This window comes from Triticum urartu, chromosome 3A, assembly GCF_056163025.1.
Source record: "Triticum urartu cultivar PI428250 chromosome 3A, HENAU_Tu73, whole genome shotgun sequence".
Classification (NCBI taxonomy): Eukaryota; Viridiplantae; Streptophyta; class Magnoliopsida; order Poales; family Poaceae; genus Triticum; species Triticum urartu.
The window spans coordinates 173218130-173240249 of record NC_141875.1 but is presented as its reverse complement, the minus strand read 5'-3'; positions in this window follow the sequence as shown (position 1 = coordinate 173240249).

The window sequence follows — 22120 nt, the reverse complement described above, 5'->3', positions numbered from 1 at the left end:
GAAAAAATCAACATGGAAATACAAGGTGAACCTCTCTCTCAAGAATTTTTGAACTTCCCCGCACACAACACTAGAACTTCTTTCAACAAACCTTTTAGGCTTTTATTTTTCTGTACATTTTATTCTCACCTGAAATGCATTCCTTGCAGTAGTTGAACTTCTCGTTGTTTTCACCTTGAATTTCTGTCACGTAATTTTGTTCAACCTCTCTCATAAGAATTTTTGAACTTTCTCGGGCCGAGCACTTGAACTTCTAGCAACAAAACTTTTAGCCTTTGCTTTTTCATTATTTTTTAATATGAAATGCACACTGTGTAGTACGTGAACTTCTGGCAGTTATCAATCTGAACTTCTGAGATCATGCATTCTACCTTCATCGCAAAACAAAGTCTCCAAAAATGCACTGCGTGAAGAGGTTGAACTTCTGGAGCAGTTCTGTTTGAACTTCTGTCTGTTTTTTCACTGTTGTTTATTGCCCCTAACTCCCCAACTACTTACCGGAATTGAGCAAATGATATACCGGTGGAAAGCTGTTGAAAACACGCAAATTCCCCGTGTTGATAGCTTTTTCTCGCAAAGTTTGAACTTGTAGTTTTTCTAAAAAAATGGGGAAAATCTTTTTAAAACTTTTTTTGTGTTTCCTATTTTTAATTTGAACTTCTTAGTTTTATTCTTAAGTAACGAGGAAAGTCGAGTTTTTTTGAACTTCTTTGTTTTAAAATTTTGAACTTCTTTGGTTTTATTTTTTAATAATGTGAAAAAGTCAAAAAATTTATAGACATCGAACTTCACCATTTTTTAAATTTGAACTTCTTAGTTTTATTGGTTAGTAACGGGGAAAATGCTTTTTTATATTAACAATGATACCGCGTCGTTATTTTAATTTGAACTTCTAGCTTTTATAGAATGAGGAAAATAAGTTTTTATACAATCTATTGAAATGCTCTTTTTTAATTTGAACTTTTATGATTTTTTACAAATGGGGGAAAATCCATTATAAATATTTTTGAACTACTTATTTTTAACATCTTGCTCTATTTTTTTGAACTTCCAAATTTGTCTTTTAGATATTAACAACTTCATTTTTTTACGCTGACCTGCTATGGTTTTTAAATTTGAACTTCTTATAGAATTTTGTCGCGACATTTTTTATGCATTTTTTGTTTTTCGGTGAAGTGGCCTAGGCGGTCCCTTTTTCATTTGATGATTTTTCTTCTGTACGTGGTACACGTGAACTTCGGAATTTCTGAAACATGAACTTCGCATGCTATTATAGTTTATGAAAATTACACACAACAATACACATACACTCCGTCTGTTACATGCATTTACACAAATACGAATGCACACATCTGAAAGAGCATAAAGTCCTCACATAGAGTTCAAAAAATAGAGTTAAATTTTTTCCACAAGAAATGTTGGACATTTTGGTAGGCGAACCTGTACAGCTTTTCTATTGGTTTTTTTAGAAACGCGAAATTTCATGGGAATGTTTTTTACAAATATATGTGTGTCTCATTTTTGTTTTCTCGTTCTCTTCTAACTCTCCATTTTGTTAAATTTGAACTTCGAGATTGAGGTTTGTTTTCTTCTTGATATATAAACATCAGACTCCCCCGTATTTTGAATTTGAACTCCTTGGTCATTAGTTTTATAAACAGAGAAATTCCATTTTTCTTATAACATCAAATACGCTCTGTTATATTTAATTTTGAACTTATAATTGTGAATTGTTGAGGTTTGAAAAGTTTAATGTTCTATTTTTCTTTTACTTTTTATACGGTGAATAATAGAAAATATAAAAATTACAAGTTTTAGACATATGCAATAATTACTTCACAAAAACTAGCAAGTTATTCATCAGTCTAATCAAGCAACCTAACTAGTTAGATGAAGTTTGGACTTGGGAATAGGTGTCACGAACACCGAAAGAAAATGATCTGAAGGACGAGAACACACGCACAAGGACAACTGGGCGCCAAGATTTAGAATGACCCCGTGTTTGTAGACATAAAGAAGTTCAGAAAAATCCTTGGAACAGCCATGTTCTGAAAAAGAACAGTATGCAGTCAGGCATGATAAAAACAACAGCAGTAACAAATTGACCAATGGCGTCATTTCTTTTTCAATCTCAATAACGAATGGGGGTTTATTATGTTTATTTTTTTAGACCCAAAGTGTTCAAACCCTTCCTTGACCCTGCGCAAGCGGGCGCTACATGCACCGGACTGCCCCTTTTGTAAAGACGTGCTAAGGGAGAAAATTCAAAGCAGCCACGTTCTGAACTTTTTCTGTTCTAACTTAGTGGGGTTCAGAACGTGAACTTCAAAAACAATCTGTACTATGTACATCCCAGAATGCAAGCAACCACGAGATCTCATCAACTCATCAATAGAAAAGGATTTCAGAATCAAGATCATGAGAAAATAGCCCAACATGCTCTGCTTGACGCTTAGGAAAAATATATGGCCTCACATGGATACCCGAATAAGATGCTCAAAAGGAAACGACGCACGCATTCTAGCCAGCGGTAGCTGTGCTGTCGCTGCCATTTTGTTCTCTGTACACAAGCATTTTCATACTTGCTGCAAGGATTTTGTTCGAACTGCCACAAGAATTTTTCTTGGCCTGCCATGGAAGCTCTATAGCTATGGGACGCTGAATAACAATAGAATCAGTGATGGTAGGACTAGCTAGTTGGCAAGCTCGTCAGAGTTGGCTGCCGGACACTGCAGCGGATATGTGTGTCGTGACTTTATTTGAAAAAACTACACAGTGATCTATTTATATTTTGGTTTATTCTAAACTACCACTGTTGAATTTCGTTTCAGCTCCCTCATTAGCATTTGCACGAACACCTAGTGGGCAGCAAATAACCACTTCGCGGATGCTATTTTGAAGAACACAACAGGAATCGGAGGGATAGAGCTAGGGTGGTTGTTGGCAGTAGCGTGTGGTGGTGTTGAGCTTGTTGGTGGAGCAGTTAGAAGAACGACAACGATGATCGGAGAAGCACGGACGGGGATGCACCTATGGTTTGAACTTCTGTCGGGGACGGACAGAGGAAGCAGGAGGTGCAGGGGGGGTCGCGGAAGCGACGCAATGAGGACGAGGGTGGAGGCGCTCAACCTAGATGCCCGAGCGGATTCGCACTCTGGCGGTGGCGGTTGCCAACCGAGCATGGGGCACGTCGGTGGTCCGCGATCTAGACGGGAGGCGGCACACATGGTCGGGAGGTAGTGGGGGTTGGGCCAGTGGTACGGTGCGGGACGGCGCATGGTGTTGGGTGCAAGGAAGAAGAAAGCGGGGCGACGGGGTCACAACGATGGAGGAAGCACACCGGCGACGGGTGAGGAGGCGCACCGGCGATTGGGAAGGAAGGGCACCGCCAGCAGCGAAGGAGGCGCGCCGGCGACGGAGGAGGAGGCGCGCCAGCAGCAGGAGAGTTGCCACACGGCAGGGGTTCCAGGGAGGGCGGCGCACAGCGGATCCGATGAGGGTTCATGGAAGGCCTGCGGTGGCGGGCGGTCCGAGGGGATTGGGGAGTTCGGGAGGACCTCCTCCTGGGGCCGTCGTCAGGAGAAGGCGAGCGACCTCGCACGTGGCCAAGGGTGCCACCGGATGCGGTCGGCGCTGGAGGACCGGAGGCGTGGGAAGTTCGCCGGAGAGTGGGAGGCCGGCGGCACGCGGGGTGGCCGGGTCGTGGGAAAACGTGGGATCGGGAGTGGTGGAAGTTCAGGTCGTAGGGGGCGTGTGTTGTCAGGAGTTCGGGAACAACTCGATCGCCTCTATATAGGCGCGACTGTGATCAGAATAACTATTCTGATCCCAGGATCAGAATAGTGCTACTCTCTCTCTCTCTCTATATATATATTGCTGTTCTAAGAATGATCATGATGCCCTCATGTCCGTATTTTATTTTATCGACACCTCTATCTCTAAACATGTGGACATATTTTTCGATATCGGCTTTCGCTTGAGGACAAGCGAGGTCTAAGCTTGGGGGAGTTGATACGTCCATTTTGCATCATGCTTTTATATCGATAATTATTGCATTATGGGCTGTTATTACACATTATGTCACAATACTTATGCCTATTCTCTCTTGTTTTACAAGGTTTACATGAAGAGGGAGAATGCCGGCAGCTAGAATGCTGGGCTGGAAAAGGAGCAAATATTAGATACCTATTCTGCACAACTCCAAAAGTCCTGAAACTTCATGGGAGCACGTTTCAGAATATATAAAAAATATTGGGCGAAGGAAGTACTAGAGGTGGGGCCACCCACCATCCACGAGGGTGGGGGCGCGCTCCCTACCTCGTGGGCCCCCTAGCAGCCCTCTAGTGCCCATCTTCTGCTATATGAGGTCTTTCATCTGGTAAAAAATTATAAGCAAGCTCACGGGACGAAACTCCACCGCCACGAGGCAGAACTTTGGCAGAACCAATCTAGGGCTCCAGCGGAGCTGTTCTGCTGGGAAAACCTCCCTCCGGGAGGGGGAAATCATCACCATCGTCATCATCATCGATCCTCTCATCGGGAGGGGGCCAATCTCCATCAACATCTTCACCAACACCATCTCATCTCAAACCCTAGTTCATCTCTTGTATCCAATCTTTGTCCCAAAGCCTCATATTGGTACCTGTGTGTTGCTAGTAGTGTTGATTACTCCTTGTAGTTGATGCTAGTTGGTTTATTCGGTGGAAGATCATATGTTCAGATCCTTTATGCATATTAATACCCCTCTGATTATGAACATGAATATGATTTGTGAGTAGTTATGTTTGTTCCTGAGGACATGGGAGAAGTCTTGCTATAAGTAGTCATGTGAATTTGGTATTCGTTCGATATTTTGATGAGATGTATGTTGTCTTTCCTCTAGTGGTGTCATGTGAACGTCGACTACATGACACTTCACCATTGTTTTGGCCTAGAGGAAGGCATTGGGAAGTAATAAGTAGATGATGGGTTGCTAGAGTGACAGAAGCTTAAACCCTAGTTTATGAATTGCTTCGTAAGGGGCTGATTTGGATCCATATGTTTCATGCTATGGTTAGGTTTACCTTAATACTTATTTTGTAGTTGCAGATGCTTTTAAGAGGGGTTAATCATAAGTGGGATGCTTGTCGAAGGAAGGGCAGCACCCAAGCACTGGTCCACCCACATATCAAATTATCAAAGTAACGAACGTGAATCATATGAGCGTGATGAAAACTAGCTTGACGATAATTCCCATGTGTCCTCGGGGGCGTTTTCCTTCATATAAGAGTTTGTCCAGGCTTGTCCTTTGCTAAAAAAGGATTTGGCCATCTTGCTGCACCTTATTTACTTTTACTATTTGTTACCCGTTACAAATTACCTTATCACAAAACTACCTGTTACCGATAATTTCAGTGCTTGCAGAGAATACCTTGCTGAAAACTGCTTATCATTTCCTTCTGCTCCTCGTTGGGTTTGACACTCCTACTTATCGAAAGGACTATGATAGATCCCCTATACTTGTGGGTCATCAGTCTTCTGTCTTGCATCTTCACGGCCCATTGGTCTGGCCCACGTCACGTAGTCCGGACGCCCTCCCCTTAATCCAGGACTCCCTCAGTAGCCTCTGAACCAGGCTTCAATGACGATGTGTCCGGCGTGCAGATTGTCTTCGGCATTCAAGGCGGGTTCCTCCTCCGAATATTTCAACGTAGTCCTTGAACACAAAGAACATGTTCGGCTCTGCAAAACAAGCTCCGCAAAGAGTATAATATTTAACAAGTCCCATCTACTGACATATTTTGTTGTGAGACACCACGTCTCCGCCCGGTTATTATTTCGAACCGTTTTTTAGCCTCCCGATCCGTGTTTTGAGTCCTGATACGTATCTAACGTATATATAATTTTTGATTGCTCCATGCTATATTATCTACTGTTTTGGGAAATATTGGGCTTTATTATCCAATTTTATATTACTTTCGGGACTAACCTATTAACCGGAGGCCCAACCTAGATTTGCTGTTTTTTTGCCTATTTCAATGTTTCGAAGAAAAGGAATATCAAACGGAGTCGAAACGGAACGAAATCAATTGGAGAAGTTATTTTTGGAAGGAAACCTACCGGGTAGACTTGGACCCTACGTCAGAAGATGAAGGAGGAGCTCACGAGGGTAGGGGCGCGCCCCCTGCCTCGTGGCCCCCCCTTCGGTCCACCGACGTACCTCCTGCACCCATATATACCTAGGTAACCTAAAACTTCCAGAACGGAGATTAGATCGGGAGTTCCGCCGCCGCAAGCCTCTGTAGCCACCAAAATTCAATCGGGACCCTGTTCCGGCACCCTGCCGGAGGGGGGATCCCTCACCGGTGGCCATCTTTATCATCCCGACGCTCTCCATGACGAGGAGGGAGTAGTTCACCCTCGGGGCTGAGGGTATGTACCAGTAGCTATGTGTTTGATCTCTCTCTCTCTCGTGTTCTTGATTTGGCATGATCTTGATGTATCACGAGCTTTGCTATTATAGTTGGATCTTATGTTTCTCCCCCCTCTTCTCTCTTGTAATGAATTGAGTTTCCCCTTTGAAATAATCTTATCAGATTGAGTCTTTAAAGATTTGAGAACACTTGATGTATGTCTTGTGTGGAATACCCGTGGTGACAATGGGGTATTCTATTGATCCACTTGATGTATGTTTTGGTGATCAACTTGCGGGTTCCGCCCATGAACCTATGCATAGGGGTTGGCACACGTTTTCATCATGATTCTCCGGTAGAAACTTTGGGGCACTCTTTGAGGTTCTATGTGTTTGTTGAATAGATGAATCTGAGATTGTGTGATGCATATCGTATAATCATACCCATAGATACTTGAGGTGACATTGGAGTATCTAGGTGACATTAGGGTTTTGGTTGATTTGTGTCTTAAGGTGTTATTCTAGTACGAACTCTAGGGCTATTTGTGACACCTATAGGAATAGCCCAACGGATTGATTGGAAAGAATAACTTTGAGGTGGTTTCGTACCCTACCATAATCTCTTCATTCGTTCTCCGCTATTAGTGACTTTGAAGTGACTCTTTGTTGCATGTTGAGGGACAGTTTTATGATCCAATTATGTTAGTATTGTTGAGGGAACTTACACTAGCGAAAGTATGAACCCTAGGCCTTGTTTCCTATCATTGCAATACCGTTTACGCTCACTTTTATCATTTGTTACCTTGCTGTTTTTATAATTTCAGATTACAAATACCTTTATCTACTATCCATATACCACTTGTATCACCATCTCTTCGCTGAACTAGTGCACCTATACAATTTACCATTGTATTGGGTGTGTTGGGGACACAAGAGACTCCTTGTTATTTGGTTGCAGGGTTGCTTGAGAGAGACCATCTTCATCCTACGCCTCCTACGGATTGATAAACCTTAGGTCATCCACTTGAGGGAAATTTGCTACTGTCCTACAAACCTCTGCACTTGGAGGCCCAACAACGTCTACAAGAAGAAGGTTGTGTAGTAGACATCAAGTCCATTGGCACATCTTGTTGAAGCAAAGATCGTGTCCCCTTATCACGGGATCCTCATTAATATGGGCGTGGGTAATCCAACCGTGTTGTTGGCGATTCCTTGGGAATAGGCGAGCTTTAAGGCCCGTGAGGAGGCGTTCGATATTCTTCGCCTTTATAAAGGGGTACAGACCCGTCTTTCTCCCCCCCACGCCTACCTCTTCCTCAATCTTCCCAACCTCAGGCTCCAGCTCCCCGGATTCGATCTCTTCCAGTGCTACCAGGCCCTCTAGTTATGTCTGAATCCATCTCCCAAGGTAGGTGGGCAGCCTCCTTGGTCACCGAGGAGGATATCATGAAGCTTCGGAAGGGGAGGTACCTGACTGCGGAAATCCCCCACGGGCTCCCTGTTAAAAGGCAGGTCATCCCCACACCAAAATCCGGCGAGAGGGTGGTATTCATCTCCCACTTCCTCCACAGGCTAGGGTTCGCTCTTCATCCCTTCGTTCACGGCCTCATTGTTGGAAATATGCCCTAGAGGCAGTAATAAATTAGTTATTATTATATTTCCTTGTTCATGATAATCGTTTATTATCCATGCTAGAATTGTATTGATAGGAAACTCAGATACATGTGTGGATACATAGACATCACCATGTCCCTAGTAAGCCTCTAGTTGACTAGCTCGTTCATCAATAGATGGTTACGGTTTCCTGACCATGGACATTGGATGTCCTTGATAACGGGATCACATCATTAGGAGAATGATGTGATGGACAAGACCCAATCCTAAGCCTAGCACAAGATCGTGTAGTTCGTATGCTAAAGCTTTTCTAAAGTCAAGTATCATTTCCTTAGACCATGAGATTGTGCAACTCCCGGATACCGTAGGAATGCTTTGGGTGTACCAAACGTCACAACGTAATTGGGTGGCTATAAAGGTGCACTGCGGGTGTACCAAGTTTTGATGAGCAAATTTAGTATGATGAAAGCATGCCTCCTATCTATGATGATTATTGTGATGACATGTATGCTTTAAAGAATAATAATAACAATGAACCTTGTCATATTGATCTTAATTTTCAATCACATGATAGTTATTTTGTTGAGTTTGCTCCCACTATTATTCATGAGAAGAATTTTTCTTGTGTAGAGAGTAATAAATTTTCTATGCTTGTAGATCATGAAAGAATGCTTTAGGTGCTGGTTATATTGTTGAATTCATTCATGATTCTACTGAAAATTATTATGAGGGAGGAATATATGCTTGTAGGAATTGCAATAATATCAAGTTTCCTCTCTATGTGCTTAAAGTTTTGAAGTTATGCTTGTTTTACCTTCCTATGCAAGTTGATTCTTGTTCCCATAAATTGTTTGCTCACAAAATCCCTATGCATAGGAAGTGGGTTAGACTTAAATGTGCTAGTCATATTCTTCATGATGCTCTCTTTATGTTTCAATTCTTATCTTTTATGTGAGCATCATTGAAATCATCATGCCTAGCTAGGGGCGTTATACGATAGCGCTTGTTGGAAGGCAACCCAATTTTATTTTTGTTCATTGCCTTTTGTTTATGTTTAGTAATAAATAATTCATCTAGCCTCTGTTTGGATGTGTTTTTATGATTTTAATTAGTGTTTGTGCCAAGTAGAACCTTTGGGAAGACTTTGGGAAAGTCTTGTTGATCATGCTGTAAAAAACAGAAACTTTAGCGCTCACGAGAATTGCTGCCATTTTTATTTGGAGAGTGGTATTTAGTTAATTATTTTTGCATATGATTAATAGATAAATTCCTCAGGTCCAGCAATTTATTTGAGAATTTTATGAGTTCCATAAGTATACGTTTGATCCAGATTACTACATACTGTTCTGTTTTTGACAGATTCTATTTTCATGTGTTGTTTACTTATTTTGATGAATCTATGGCTAGTAAACTAGTTTATAAACCATATAGAAGTTGGAATATAGTGGGTTTAACACCAATATAAATAAATAATGAGTTCATTACAGTAACTTGAAGTGGTCTTTTGTTTTCTTTCGCTAACGGAGCTTACGAGTTTTCTGTTAAGTTTTGTGTTCTGAAGTTTTCAAGTTTTGGGTAAGGATTCGATGGACTATGGAATAAGGAGTGGCAAGAGCCTAAGCTTGGGGATGCCCAAGGCACCCCAAGGTAATATTCAAGGACAACCAAAAGCCTAAGCTTGGGGATGCCCCGGAAGGCATCCCCTCTTTCGTCTTCGTTCATCGGTAACTTTACTTGGAGCTATATTTTTATTCACCACATGATATGTGTTTTTCTTGGAGAATCAATTTATTTTGTTAGTATTTTCTTTCTGTTATTTATAATAATGTTTTGCATCTTTTATTTCAATAAAAGTGGCATTGATAGCCTTTACTATGCCTATGTTACAAGTATACATGTTGCTGTTTGAAAACAGAAAGTTTACCGCTGTTGCAATAATTCCCTAGAAAATTCAGAATGTGATAAAATGTTGAAACCTTTTGAATATTAAGCTCTGATAAATTTACTACAGTGGGAATTTTCTTTCATAATTTTTGGATCTAGGGAAGTATGGATGTTGCAGCATTCTTTACAGACTATCTGTTTAGGCAGATTGCTGTTATGTTTGCATTGTTTGCATATGTTTGCTTCTTTAATGATTCTATTTGAGGATAGGACTATTAAATATGAAGAGGCATTTAGTATGCAATGTTGAATAATAATTTTAGTGCTTTGCTACAGTAGAGTATGATAAGGTTTTTGCAATGGTTTATACTAACTTATCTCACGAGTCCTTGTTGAGTTTTGTGTGGATGAAGCTTTTGAGATTTAGGGAGACCGTGATATGAGAGGAATTAAGGAGACACAAAAGCTCAAGCTTGGGGGTGCCCAAGGCACCCCAAGATAATATTTCAATAAGTCTCAAGCGTCTAAGCTTGGGGATGCCCCGGTTGGCATCCCACCTTTCTTCTTCAACAATTATCGGTTAGTTTCGGTTGATCCTAAGTTTTTGCTTCTTCACATGATGTTTGCCATTCTTAGAATGTCATTTTCTTTTGCTTTGCTTGCTGTTTGAATAAAATACCAAGATCTGAAATTATTAAATGTTAGAGAGTCTTCACATAGTTGCATAATTATTCAACTACTCATTGATCTTCACTTATATCTTTCGGAGTAGTTTGTCATTTGCTCTAGTGCTTCACTTATACCTTTTAGAGAATGGTGGTAGTTTTATTTTGAAGAAATAGATGAAATCTCATGCTTCACTTAGATTATTTTGAGAGTCTTAAATAGCATGGTAATTTGCTTAAAATCCTAATATGCTAGGTATTCAAGAATAATAAAACTCTCTTATGAGTGTGTTGAATACTAAGAGAAGTTTGATACTTGATGATTGTTTTGAGATATGGAGATAATAATATCAAAGTCGTGCTAGTTGAGTAGTTGTGAAATTGAGAAATGCTTGTGTTGAAGTTTGCAAGTCCCGTAGCATGCACGTATGGTAAACGTTGTGTAACAAATTTGAAACATGAGGTGTTATTTGATTGTCCTCCTTATGAGTGGCGGTCGGGGACGAGCGATGGTCTTTTCCTACCAATCTATCCCCCTAGGAGCATGTGCGTAGTACCAAGGTTTTTGATGACTTGTAGATTTTTGCAATAAGTATGCGAGTTCTTTATTACTAATGTTGAGTCCATGGATTATACGCACTCTCACCCTTCCATCCTTGCTAGCCTCTTCGGTACCGTGCATTGCCCTTTCTCACATTGAGAGTTGGTGCAAACTTCGCCGGTGCATCCAAACCCCGTGATATGATACGCTCTATCACACATAAACCTTCTTATATCTTCCTCAAAACAGCCACCATACCTACCTATTATGGCATTTCCATAGCCATTCCGAGATATATTGCCATGCAACTTTCCACCATTCCGTTCATCATGACACATTCATCATTGTCATATTGCTTAGCATGATCATGTAGTTGACATAGTATTTGTGGCAAAGCCACCGTTCATAATTCTTTCATACTTGTCACTCTTGACTCATTGCATATCCCGGTACACCGCCGGAGGCATTCATATAGAGTCATACTTTGTTCTAGTATCGAGTTGTAATCATTGAGTTGTAAATAAATAGAAGTGTGATGATCATCATTATTTGAGCATTGTCCCAAGTGAGGAATAAAAAAAAGGCCATAAAAAACAGAAGGCCCAAAAAAATGTAACATCCCAAATTTTCAATTTGGAATGTTATACATAGCCATCCATGCATATCATATTTTATTTGCATTTCGTCTCACGATCCTCAAAATCCTAAGCAACTTAAGGACCCTCGGAGAGAGTTGGGGATTTTCCCAGTTTTCAAATTTGATTTTTATCAAATTTTGAAACGAGGATTTTGGTTTTAATTATTTTCTCTCCGAAAATATTTCATACTAAAATATATGAGGGGATATAATATGACTTCTCCAAGATAATTGAAATATTGGAGGAAAAATATTAAAATCAAATAATTGTTTTATTTGGATTTTTATTGCAATTTTGTTTGCATTAGAAAAATTGCACGTTTTTCAAAATTGCATATTAGGGCCAAGATAATGTTCATCTCATTCTAAATATTTTATTTAGATGGTGAAAATTTGTTTTGGCATTTTTAGATTTTTATTTATTTTTCTAGGATTTTTTTATGTCGGCGGAATTATATTAAAAAAAGTCCACCGCCTGACTGGGCCTAAGGCCCACCCGAGCCAGGCCGCCGCCGCCTCCTGCGCGCGCGCGCCGCCGCCGCCGCTCGGACCGGAGTCCGAGTCGGACTCCGCCTGCCGCCCCGCCTTGGCCCCTACTCCAAGCCGCCGCCGCCCCCGCCTTTATATACCGCCGCCCCGCCGCCCCAACACCACCACCACCGCAGCCACCGCCAAGCCCCGCCGCCAGCGCCGCCTAGCCGCCGCCGCCGCAGCCGAGCGCCGCCGCCGAGCGCCGCCCCGCCGCCCGCACCCCGCCTTGCCGGAGCCCCTCGCCGGAGGTAGCCGCCGGATCCGAGCCGCTGGTTTTTTAAACCATTCGTTTTTTTAGAAAACCCTAGATCTGTTTTTTCGGATTCACTGGTTTTTCTCGGTTCTTCTAGTTAGCGGACGTTCGTCCGAACGTTCGTTTTAACCAACGGTTCCTTGCCCGTTAGATACATCGTTCGTTAGTCTATTCGTTAGTTTTCTTTTATCAGATTTCTTCCGCGATTTTTCTGATTGCGATTTCTGATCCGATCTTAGTTTCTGTTTTTCTTTTCGCTCATTGGTCGGAATCAGGCGATTCAAGCGCCTAGATCTTCGTCTCGAGACCCTCTTTCTGTTTAACCAAATCAAATAAGTTTTTGCTACTATAAAATTTGACCTACGTTCATATTAGTAAACAAAGCTTCTCTTTTTCGCCGTTTGAGTTTCGTTGCCCCGTTTGATTTGTTACTTTTTGTGAACCGGAGTTCTTAAGTTGAACCCTCTAGTCAACCCCTCTTATTTGAGATTTACCCTTGCTTCTTTGCTTGTTGCTTATGTAAGTTATTGTTTGTTTGCGATAGAACACTCGGAGTGCGAAGCATGCTACTAGGAGTCCCTAGGTTTCGCAGACCGTCAGCAAGGCAAGTATCACTTTGATCATATCCCTTTTATCACCCAGTTTTTATGCATTAGTTCCAACCCTCAAACATTGCATGATTAGGATGTCATTAACATGTTGGTTGGGAAGTAGTTGTTGAGGTAGAACCTATTACCCTGTTACATTCAAACCCCTGGGAGTTACTTCTACGCGTCGCTTATATTGCTATGCTCGTAGACGTGGTTTGGGTTTGAGTGAAATCCATGACAGATGTGAGATTGTTAATTAATGGTTCAAACATAAGGTGGCAACTTAAATTAACATCTGGGTGGATTGAGGCACCTGGAGTACCCAGTGTTGTCTGTATTTTTGGAAATCCCGGAGTACCCGTGTGATCTTCCTATGGACCGCCACCCAGGCTCAAAGGGAACTGAGATGATTCATGCTAGAAACTTCTGTGTGCAGCCACAAGCTATTATGGGCTCTAGCATAGTTGTGTATGTTACGTGAAGCTCTTGAAGAGGCAGATCAGCAGGTAGTGGGATGTAGGTTTGGTATGGTCTGTCCGGAGTAGAGAGTTAATGTTACTGAAAGACTGTGTCTCGGTCATCCATTTCTCAAACACCTTGTAGTGCGAGAAATCCAACGGAGGCGATCGAGTCTTGTGGGGAAAAGTGCACAAACCTCTGCAGAGTGTATAATCTAATCATGGTTAGCTGTGTCCCCGGTTATGGACAAATCTTGAGTATCTAGTATTTGGGTTATCACATGTATCTCATCATTCTTAATTAATATTGTTGGGATGTTAATCACTTTAATTGGGATTGAGTTGGAGGAACCTTCTCAATGTTGTTTCAGCTACCATGATAGTTAAATTAAAATCTATTCCTTTGTTGTAGGGAAAAATTGGCTTTACGCAAAAACTATAACCATAGAGCTTTCCACCAGCCAAATATGCCTGTAGTGATAGTTTTATTCTGTTATTGCTCTAATGTGTTATTTTGCCAGCATATTCCATGTGCTGACCCGTTTTCGGGCTGCAACGTATTATGTTGCAGACTTTTCAGACAAGGAGTAAGGTACGTTAGGTCGTTGCCGTGCAGCTCAGTTATGCCATTGGAGTTGATGGACTCACTTTATCTTCCAAGCCTTCTGCTGTTATCATATTAGATGGCCTTAAGCCATATTATTGTAATAAGTTCTCTCTGGAGACATTCGATGTAATAAGTGTGTGATTGCCACTCTGTTATAAATCCTTCGAGTACTGTGTGTGTCAGCATTACCGATTCAGGGATGACACTGAAGCACAGAGACTTGACCATCTGAGGTCGGGTCGCTACAAAGATGGTATCAGAGCACACGCTGAGTGTAGGACACGACCACTAAAATAAACCCCAGATCACACTACTCTTCTCATTTCTGACTTCTCTCCATTTTCTACTCTTTAGGATGGCGGAGATGAAGAACAAGTTTGCGCAACCGGATGAAGACACACCTTTTGGACGCCACTTGAAGGAAGTCACTAGGTACTTGAACATTGGAATACCAAGCTTCACCGGAACATACAACGCCACTTTACCTGAAGAGGAGCGTTGGATGGTTCAAGTACAAGTTCCAGGAAGGACGTTCTCGCCAACTTCTAAACCCATAGAGTTTTCTTTTGAAGCACCCACCTGGAGTCTAGGCAAGAGCATGGCAGCCCACATTACCATGGGACGCATTGGAGAAGTCTACAACAGGGAGCTTAAGGACACAATCTACCAAATATGTGGGCGCCGAGATGAGCAATGGGAAGTAATTAGCACCAGGAAGGATAGATCCATTGCAGCTTTCATCCAGGAGTTAAACCAGCACATTCGATGTCAGGAGAACCAGATGTGCGCGGACATGATGGACTTAAAGAAGGCGAAGACTAGAATCATCGAGCTGGAGGAAGAACTCAAGTTTACACGCGATGGATATGAGGAGGAAATCAAGACACTACTGGAGAAGAATGACGACTTAGTCAAGAAGATCGGAGTATTCATGGGAGGACCAGCACCAGTGGAAGAAGACAAAGAAGAAGAACCCAAGGAGATACGCCCTGAGGACTACATCATCATCGACGACACCGATTCCGATTCTAGTGATGATGACTTCGAAGACGAAGCTGGAGCAGACATCATGGAATCTTCCACTGATCAAAATTTCTAGATGACCACCAAATATTAGTAGCATTCCCCCATGTAATTAGTAGTAGAGGAGCACTTTTGCGATAGTCCTAGACCGTTTGTATGCCCTTGCTTGATTGATTGAGTGAAATGTTTGTGTTTGTCTCATGTGCATATGGGTAGTGTTTTCTCATTAGACCCCTTTCTATTCTGATCTCTTCCATCTAAACCCATCAGATGCCTCCGAGACATGACCCCGGTTTTGTTTTCCCACTGTAGCTCACCCAGTTGATCCAGCAGCAGAATACTTTGATGCAATTGCTAGTTCAGAACCAGGGCAACAACAACAACAACCCGCCGCCAGTGGACAACCTAGCCCGTTTTCTAAGGTTACAGCCGCCAGTGTTTTCCAGTAGCACCGAGCCTATAGTTGCTGATGATTGGCTACGTCGTATTGGAAGGGAGTTGACCACCGCAGGTTGCACGGATGCTGAGAGCTTTGTCGCACATCAATTGGATGGACCTGCAGCCTCATTGTGGGAGAATTACACAGCCACTTTCCCCATAGCCAATGTCACTTGGGACCAGTTTCAACAAGCTTTCCGCACGGCCCATGTCTCAACTGGAGCTATGCAGTTGAAGAAGCGGGAGTTCCGCAACCTACGTCAAGGGAACCGTACTGTGGCACAGTACGTGGATGAGTTTAGCAAGTTATCTCGCTACGCCCCTGATGATGTGGCCACCGATGCCGCGAAGCAGGAGAAGTTTATGGAAGGGCTGAATGATGAGATGAGCATGGAGTTGATGGTAGCAACCTTTAACAACTACCAGGAGTTGGTAGATAAGGATCTTATGATTGAAGGGAAGCAGCAGCAGATTGAGAGCCGCAAGAGAAAATATGGAGAAGGGAAGTATAACTCAGGAGCTCAGCAGAGGCCTTGCCTAACCCCGAATTCGGGAGGACTTGTTCATAACCATGGAGGTCACAACCACACTAGAGGAGGATCACATAACCACAATGGTTCTAAGAATGGGAATGGGAACGGAACCAACAATAATCAGAACCGCCCCAATCCAGCCACACCCACCAAAAGAGACCTAAGTCACGTTACTTGCTTCAAGTGTGGGAAAACTGGACACTACGCCACGGAGTGCCCAGAAGGAAAGAATGGGAACGGAAATGGGAGTGCTGGGAAGAAGCGTAATCCATTCAACAAAGCACAAGTGAACAACGTTAACGTGGAGGAGATTGAAGAGCAGCCAGACGCGGTAATAGGTAAGTTTTTGGTTAAGTCATTTACCGCTCTTGTTCTTTTCGATACTGGTGCATCACATTCATACATATCAAGGGGATTTGTGGATAAGTTTAAACTACCAACCCAAACCCTTAGGACCCCTCTGTTAGTAAGCTCACCAGGAGCAGAATACAAGGCTAGCCGATGGTGCGACCAGGTACCCTTAACCATTGGCACACATGTTTTTCCGTCCGACCTAATTATCTTGGAGTCACAAGGATTGGATGTGATATTAGGTATGGACTGGATGTCAAAGTTTGGAGGGAGTATTGACTGTGCTAGTAAGTCGATTTATCTTACCACCCTGGAGGGAAAAAGGATTAAGTATGTGTCTAGGCATGTGCCTAGGAGGAGCCAAGTGAATGCCCTTACGGGAGTTGTTCAGGAGGAAGTGCCTGTAGTGAAGGATTATCCGGATGTTTTTCCAGAGGAATTACCTGGCATGCCACCGGATAGAGATATTGAGTTTTTGATAGAGCTGTTGCCAGGAACAGGACCAATATCCAAGAGACCCTATCGGATGCCCGCAAATGATCTGGAGGAAATCAAGAAACAGATCAAGGAGTTATTGGAGAAAGGATACATTCGAAGAAGTTCATCACTTTGGGGAGCCCCTGTGCTTTTGGTTGAGAAGAAGGATAAATCCCTAAGGATGGTTGTCGATTATTGAGCCTTGAATGAGGTTACGATTAAGAACAAGTACCCACTGCCGATGATCAACGATCTGTTTGATCAGTTGCAATGAGCTAAGGTGTTTTCGAAGATCGATCTACGATCAGGATACCATCAGTTGAAGATACGTGAGAAGGATATACCAAAGACAGCGTTCACGACGCGTTATGGGTTATACGAGTACACGGTCATGTCATTTGGACTGACTAACGCCCCTGCTTATTTCATGAGCATAATGAACAAGGTGTTCATGGAGTATTTGGACAAGTTTGTTGTGGTGTTATTATGGTATACTCGAAGAACAAGGAGGAGCACAAGGAGCATTTGCGCTTAGTTCTCGAGAAACTCAGGGAACACCAGTTGTATGCTAAGTTTAGCAAATGCTAGTTTTGGTTGAAGGAAGTCGGATTCCTTGGACATGTTATATCAGGTGAAGGTATAGCAGTAGACCCTAGCAAAATTCAGTCAGTCACTGAATGGTTGGCACCCGCCTCAGTTAGCGAGATCCGCAGTTTCCTTGGACTCGCAGGTTACTATCGGAGATTCATTGAGAATTTTTCCAAGATTGCAAAGCCAATGACTGAATTGTTGAAGAAGGATACTAAGTTTAAATGGACAGAAGATTGCGAGGCAAGTTTCCAGGAATTGAAGGAACGGTTGACTACAGCACCAGTGCTAACACTGCCGGATATACATAAGGAATTCCAAGTGTATTGCGACGCCTCTCCTTAGGACTTGGATGTGTACTTATGCAGGATGGAAGAGTTGTTTCGTATGCCTCACGACAACTAAAACCTCATGAGTTGAACTATGCCACACATGATTTGGAGTTAGCAGCCATAGTGCATGCATTGAAGACCTGGAGACATTACCTTATCGGAAACCGATGTGATGTATACACGGACCATAAGAGTTTGAAGTACATCTTCACCCAGAAGGAACTGAACCTTAGACAGAGGAGATGGTTGGAGCTTATAAAGGACTATGACATGAAGCTACACTATCACTCAGGAAAGGCCAATGTTGTAGCAGACGCTTTGAGCAGGAAGAGTTATGCTAATATCCTTGAAAGTAAGGGACTGCCGAAGGAGTTAGCAGAGAATATCATGGAACTTCTATTGGAGATTGTTCCTAGAGGATTCGTTGCAACAATGGAAGTCCAGTCGACATTGCTAGACAAGATTCGGGAAGCTCAGAAGGATGACAAGGAGATTGCCGAGATAAAGGAGAAGATGAGCAAAGGAAAGGCCAAAGGTTTTCGTGAAGACGAGCACGATACCTTATGGTTTGAGGACCGAGTTTATGTGCCCAATAACCAGGAGGTTAGGAAGTTAATACTTCAAGAGGCTCATGACTCACCATACTCGATACACCCAGGAAACACCAAGATGTATCTGGATTTGAAGGAACGTTTTTGGTGGACCGGTATGAAAAAGGATATTGCCGAGTATGTAGCCGTATGTGATGTATGTCAGAGAGTGAAGGCAGAACATCAGAAGCCAGCAGGACTGTTACAACCTATGCCGATACCCGAATGGAAGTGGGATAAATTTGGCATGGATTTTATCACCGGATTGCCCAGGACTAAAGCGGGATACGATTCCATATGGGTAGTAGTTGATCGCTTGACCAAAGTGGCTCACTTCATCCCAGTGAAAACCACTTATACCAGTACAAAGTTGGCCAAGATATACATGTCGTGGATCGTATGTCTACATGGAGTTCCGAGGACCATCGTATCAGATAGAGGAACACAGTTTACTTCAAAGTTTTGGCATCAGTTGCACCAGACTTTGGGAACTAGGTTGGAGTTCAGTACAACTTTTCACCCACAGACAGATGGACAGACCGAGAGAGTGAACCAAATTTTGGAGGATATGTTGAGAGCCTGTGCGCTAGATTATGGATCTAGTTGGGATGACAATTTGCCTTATGCAGAGTTCTCGTACAACAACAGCTACCAAGCCAGTTTGAAGATGGCACCGTTTGGAGCCTTGTATGGACATAGGTGCAGAATACCTTTGATGTGGGACGAGGTAGGAGACCGACAGTTGTTTGGACCAGACTTGATCAAAGAGTCTGAGGAGAAGGTTAAATTGATTCGAGACAGATTGAAGATTGCTCAGTCCAGGCAGAAGAGTTACGCAGATTCAAAATGCAAAGAGGTAACCTATGAAATTGGAGACAGAGTATATCTGCGAGTATCTCCCTTGCGAGGAGTGAAACATTTTGGAGTAAAGGGAAAGTTAGCCCCAAGATTTGTAGGACCGTATCGTGTTTTGGAACGGATGGGAGAAGTTGCCTACATGTTGGAGTTACCCGAGGGATTGTCAGGAGTTCATGATGTGTTTCACATTTCACAGCTGAAGAAGTGTCAAGCCGAGATGGCCGATATACCGTTAAGAGATACAGTACCCTTGGAGGCAATTCAGTTGGACAGTGATTTTACCTACGAGGAAAAGCCAGTAAAGATTCTTGAGTTTGCCAGCAGAGTCACTCGCAGTAAATTTATCAAGTTTTGCAAAGTTCAGTGGAGCCACCACACCGAGGATGAAGCCACCTGGGAACGAGAGGATGATCTTCGCGAAGACCACCCACACCTATTTCCTAGCCAACCCGAATCTCGAGGGCGAGATTCATCCTAAGGGGGGTAGGTTTGTAACATCCCAAATTTTCAATTTGGAATGTTATACATAGCCATCCATGCATATCATATTTTATTTGCATTTCGTCTCGCGATCCTCAAAATCCTAAGCAACTCAAGGACCCTCGGAGAGAGTTGGGGATTTTCCCAGTTTTCAAATTTGATTTTTATCAAATTTTGAAACGAGGATTTTGGTTTTAATTATTTTCTCTCTGAAAATATTTCATACTAAAATATATGAGGGGAGATAATATGACTTCTCCAAGATAATTGAAATATTGGAGGAAAAATATTAAAATCAAATAATTGTTTTATTTGGATTTTTATTGCAATTTTGTTTGCATTAGAAAAATTGCACGTTTTTCAAAATTGCATATTAGGGCCAAGCTAATGTTCATCTCGTTCTAAATATTTTATTTAGATGGTGAAAATTTGTTTTGGCATTTTTAGATTTTTATTTATTATTCTAGGATTTTTTTTCTGTCGGCGGAATTATATATATATAAAAAGTCCCGCGCCCGACTGGGCCTAAGGCCCAGCCGAGCCAGGCCGCCGCCGCTGCCTCCTGCGCGCGCGCGCCGCCGCCGCCACTCGGACTGGACTCCGAGTCAGACTCCGCCTGCCGCCCCGCCTTGGCCCCTACTCCAAGCCGCCGCCGCCCCCGCCTTTATATACCGCCACCCCAACACCACCACCACTGCCAAGCCCCGCCGCCCGCGCCGCCTAGCCACCGCCGCCGCCGCCGCTTGCCGCTGCCGCCGAGCGCCGCCGCGAGCCGTCGCCCCGCAGCCCGCACCCCGCCTCGCCGGAGGTACCCGCCGGATCCGAGCCATCGTTTTTTTAAACCGTTCTGTTTTTTTAGAAAACCCTACATCCTTTTTTTTCGAATTCCCCGGTTTTTCTCAGTTCTTCTAGTTAGCGGATGTTCGTCCGAACGTTCGTTTTAATGAACGGTGCCTCGCCCGTTAGATACAGCTAACGAATGCTCGTTCGTTAGTCTGTTCGTTAGTTTTCTTTTATCGGATTTATTCCGTGATTTTTCTGATCACGATTTCTGATCCGATCTTAGTTTCTGTTTTTCTTTTCGCTCGTTAGTCGGAATCAGGCGATTCAAGCGCCTAAATCTTCGTCTGGAGACCCTCTTTCCGTTTAACCAAGTCAAATAAGTTTTTGCTGTTGTAAAATTTGACCTAGGTTCAGATTAGTAAACGAAGCTTCTCTTTTTCGCCGTTTGAGTTTCGTTGCCCCGTTTGATTTGTTTCTTTTTGCGAACCGGAGTTCTTAAGTTGAACCCTCTGGTCACCCCCTCTTATTTGAGATTTACCCTTGCTTCTTTTCTTGTTGCTTATGTAAGTTATTGTTTGTTTGCGATAGAACACCCGGAGTGCGAAGCGTGCTACTACGAGTCCCTAGGTTTCGTAGACCGTCAGCAAGGCAAGTAACACTTTGATCATATCCCTTTTATCACCCAGTTTTTATGCATTAGTTCCAACCCTCAAACATTGCATGATTAGGATGTCATTAACATGTGGGTTGGGAAGTAGTTGTTGAGGTAGAACCTATTACCCTGTTACATTGAAACCCCTGGGAGTTACTTGTATGCGTTGCTTATATTGCTATGCTATGCTATGCTCGTAGACATGGTTTGGGTTTGAGTGAAATCCATGACAGATGTGAGATTGTTAATTAATGGTTCAAACATAAGGTGGCAACTTAAATTAACATCTGGGTGGATTGAGGCACCTAGAGTACCCAGTGTTGTCTGTATTTTTGGAAATCCCGGAGTACCCGTGTGATCTTCCTATGGACCGCCACCCAGGCTCAAAGGGAACTGAGATGATTCATGCTAGAAACTTCCGTGTGCAGCCACAAGCTATTATGGGCTCTAGCATAGTTGTGTATGTTACGTGAAGCTCTTGAAGAGGCAGATCAGCAGGTAGTGGGATGTAGGTTTGGTATGGTCTGTCCGGAGTAGAGAGTTAATGTTACTGAAAGACTGTGTCTCGGTCATCCATTTCTCAAACGCCTTGTAGTGCGAGAAATCCAACGGAGGCGATCGAGTCTTGTGGGGAAAAGTGCACAAACCTCTGCAGAGTGTATAATCTAATCATGGTTAGCTGTGTCCCCGGTTATGGACAAATCTTGAGTATCTAGTATTTGGGTTATCACATGTATCTCATCATTCTTAATTAATATTGTTGGGTTGTTAATCACTTTAATTGGGATTGAGTTGGAGGAACCTTCTCAATGTTGTTTCAGCTACCATGATAGTTAAATTAAAA